Source organism: Cavia porcellus, unplaced genomic scaffold, assembly GCF_034190915.1.
Source record: "Cavia porcellus strain 051 isolate PalLab524CR breed Dunkin Hartley unplaced genomic scaffold, mCavPor4.1 scaffold_24, whole genome shotgun sequence".
Classification (NCBI taxonomy): domain Eukaryota; kingdom Metazoa; phylum Chordata; class Mammalia; order Rodentia; family Caviidae; genus Cavia; species Cavia porcellus.
Genome location: NW_026947507.1, coordinates 605,369 through 609,159, shown reverse-complemented (window position 1 = coordinate 609,159; position 3,791 = coordinate 605,369). Strand labels below are relative to the sequence as shown.

The 3,791-nt window shown below is 39.1% G+C and overlaps 1 non-coding gene across 1 annotated transcript; it reads right to left on the bottom strand.

Annotated features, from left to right (window-relative positions):
• Nucleotides 1-236: 236 nt before the first annotated feature.
• On the bottom strand, nt 237-373 carry LOC111754775 (small nucleolar RNA SNORA2/SNORA34 family). Its single transcript, XR_002789441.1, has one exon. It is a non-coding gene; the product is annotated as a small nucleolar RNA SNORA2/SNORA34 family (small nucleolar RNA).
• Between the last annotated feature and the right edge of the window lie 3,418 nt (nt 374-3,791).

The following is a 3,791-nucleotide window of genomic DNA, read 5'->3' as shown; positions in this document are numbered from 1 at the left end:
GGAAGTCACTAATGGCTGTCATACAGTTTCTCATTCTCTTCAAAATAGCTTTCCATACTTTCATATATATTGAAGCTCAAAAAACAAAACAGGCAGAGGGAAAGGGGCTGCTTGGTTTCCCAGTGCTCCAGGTCCCAGCATGGCACAGGGCCCAGTAAATGCCGGTGGTTCCTGTCCTGGGCCACCACAGCCTGCCATACTCACAGCCACTCACCAGAGGAGGAGGGGTTGCTTCAAGCTGTTTCTTTCTAATGAATTGACCATTTCACTGCCCAAGTTCTGAAATGTCCAACAGACCATAGAAAGACATCTCTTTAGGGTCCTGCTTGAAACCAACAGCATCAGGAAGCTGCCGGCCTTGATTCAGGGCCAGCAGAATGGCTATCAAGAATACAAAAACAGGGGCTAGAAATTTAGCTCAGTCATAGAACACTTGTCTAGCAAGCTAGAAGCCCTGGGTTTGGTCCTTAACACCAAAAAATAAAAAAATAAAAAAACTAAACAAAAAAAAAAAGAATTCAAAAACAATAAATGCTGATTGAGGATTCAAAGAAAAAGGAAGCTTGCTGCAGAGTTGATGGGAATGTAAATTAGTAGGCCTACTATGGAAATCAGTGGAAATCAGTATGGAGATTCATCAAAGAAACTAAAAATAAAAATATAATTTTATCAAGCTAGTACTGGATAAAAATGCTAGTACTTGAGCAAAATTGGCCAGACTCAGAAAGTCAAATGTCAGAATTTTCTCTAACATGAGAAACCTAAAATAAATAAGTAAAAGATTATTAAGGAATCTAAAAGGTAGATTAAAAAAAGAACAGAATCAGAAGAAGGGGAAGGAAAGTGAGAAGAGGTTAAAAGGGTTGAAAATGGTAAAGATAGGTTAGTACCTAAGTTAGTACATAAGTACCTATTCCCAAAAATGAACATGAGTGTTCTATATTACTAATTGCACTAATTTTTTAAAGAGTGCTAGGAAATTAAAACCTGCCAGTCAAAAATGTTATGTTTGACAAGCTACCCTTCAAAACTAAAGGAAAAAGCTTAGGCATGGTGGGACACAACTGTAATTCCAGCACTTGGGACACTGAAGCAAGAGGATCACCATGAGTCTGAGACCAGCTGGGGATATATCAACAAGTTCAAAGCCAGACTGGTATAAAGTGAGACTCTGTCTCAAAAAAGGAAAAGAAAACTTGAGACATTTTAGATAAACAGTGAAAGATTCCATTGTTTGACATGAGAAATGCTAAAATGACTCCAAGCTGAACTGAAAGAACAAAGACAATAATTCAAACCCATAAAAAAAAACATAGAAAATTAAACAAAATGGACAAATATAAAAGTAAGAATTCATGTAATTCTTATGATAGTTCTTTTTTATGTATGATTTAAGACTGTATAAAACAATGCTTACAAACCTACATTGATGTGTACAAATGCACATAAAGATGTAATTTGTAAAAAAAAAATAAGGTTGTGGAGCTTTATAGCAGCTAAAATTTTGTGTAATACTAAAATTCAGATGGCAGGACTTTCAGGAAGATGGTGAACTGACAAGCAGCAAAGAAAGAGCCTCTCTTGGGCATTCGGCTAGAGGAAGAAGAAGCCACAGCCCTCAGCAAGGCCCCATCACCACCAGGGGGCATCAATGGACCACAGCCTTCAGTTCTCTGCTACCCCAGGAGCCTAGGTGCCTGGCCTGGTCCCCTGTATTTTGGGACAGATGGCTAGCACAGGAAGCACCCAGGACTTAGCAACAGAGCTGAGTTGGAGGAACACAGTAGGGTGTTAGGATAAAGGAACAGTTTACAGTCTTAGACCTCTAGCTTACCCAGAACAAGTCCCAAAGACATTGACACAGGGAAAGTTGGCGCTCATACACCTGAAGTTTCTCAAACAATAGCTGCTGAAGTAGAGAGACAACTTAGTGCTTATATTTTGATCGATACTGCATGCCTGTCTCATCCTGAACAATTCCAGGAAACATAGACATAGAAGAGATTAGAAGCCACACACCTGAAATTTCTGGAGTGATAGCAACTGAAATAAAGTAACAACTAAGTGCTTATATTCTTTGATTAACTTTGCATGCTTGTGTCTAGTAGTCTGAACAACCATTTAGTGGAGAATAACAATGTGCAATAGAGTAACTATTGTTAATTTCCTACTGTCTTATTTTTGAGGTCCAGTATCATTCTCATTGTTTTGTGTTGTCTCATTTTGTTGTTTTGTTGTCTTGTTTTGTTTTGTTTTATTCTCCATAGATTAAAATGAAAAATAAGGTGGCATTAATTTCAAGTTGATCAAAAATTATAATGAATAAATATTTTAATCCCAAGGAAACTAGTAAGAAAAAATAAGAAATGTAGTATGTAGTACAAATGAGAAATGACTCAAAATGGTACTCTAGAAAATATTTATTAAATGCAAAAAAGGGAAATGAAAGAAACAACTAAGGAACAAAATAAACGTGACAAAAAAATCAACAGTAAGCTGAGAGTGGTGTCACCCCTGTACTTGTATCACTCAGAAGGCTGAGGTAAGAGGACTGCAAGTTCAAGACAGCCCTGGGCTACATAGTGAGCCCAGCCTAGACTGTCTCAAAAAAGAAAAAGAAGAGGGAGAACCAAAATAGTAGAACAGAAATCAGCAGCAAAATACAGCCTCTCTGGAATCCAGGGCCCAAACACCTGGAAAATAACAGCCTGGCAAACAGAAAGAAAGAAATAGATGTCTGGGGATTAGGGAAGAAATGATAGGAAAATTCAAAACTTCAGAGGAACTGGAGATATGGAACACAATGCAAAGAAAAAGAATGAAGCACTCTGGAAGCTCATCCCAGATTCTCTAATCTCCCTGGATCAGAAGCTCCTAAGAGAAACAACAAAATGGTCCAGAAACAGTAATCCCAGAAAAAGCCCAGAGAGATTGTCAATTGCAAAAACAATATGAAGTTTTGTTCTAAAAGTGATTCCATGGCAGGTGTCTTGGTTACTTTTCTTTCATTGCTGAGACAAAATACCTGATGCCCAAAATTAGGGAAGAAAAGGTTTATTTCTCTTACACTTTTGGAAGTTTCAGTCCATACTCAGCTGGCTCCAAGTCAGGGTGGTGTGGCTGAGGGACAGCTATTCATGGCGTCCACAAATGACAAAAATGAAAGGGCAGAAGAGAGAAGACACACTTCTTTCCTTCGCTTTTACTGTATGCTGGCTACCCACTCCTGGGCAGGTGCAGCACTCATACCAACAATCTCAGCACTAGACAACAAACCAATCACAAACACTAGATTCAGCCACTTCCATGACTGCATGAGGCTTTAGGGGGACATTTAAACAAATCACAACAGCAGGTTAGAGTTGTAAAACAAACATAGGGCAGCACTCACCATGTTTCCAAGGTTTTTAATCAGTTTCCATATCAAAAAGGGGTTCATTATTTAAGCTGAAGCAACAGAACAACTACAAAACAACTTTACTTCACAGCCCTCAGTGTTACCTTCCCACAGTGACTGGATGAGAGAGAGCCATGGAAGATAGTCAGGAGAGAATGCAAGGTAGACATAGGCTCCCTGAAAAGTTTAAGCTTAGGCCTGAAGAGCCAGAGCCCCACTCTGAATAGTGAAAAGCCAGACGCACTATCTGTGGCTCCAAAAGTGGTTGGTCATAAAGTCCCGGCATAAAGTATGGCAGTCTGCTTGAACTCACACTTCTACATACATTCAGGACAGATGAGAAGTCTGATTGATTTCCCATCTGCCACATGGGCAAGAAAACACATCAGCTTAC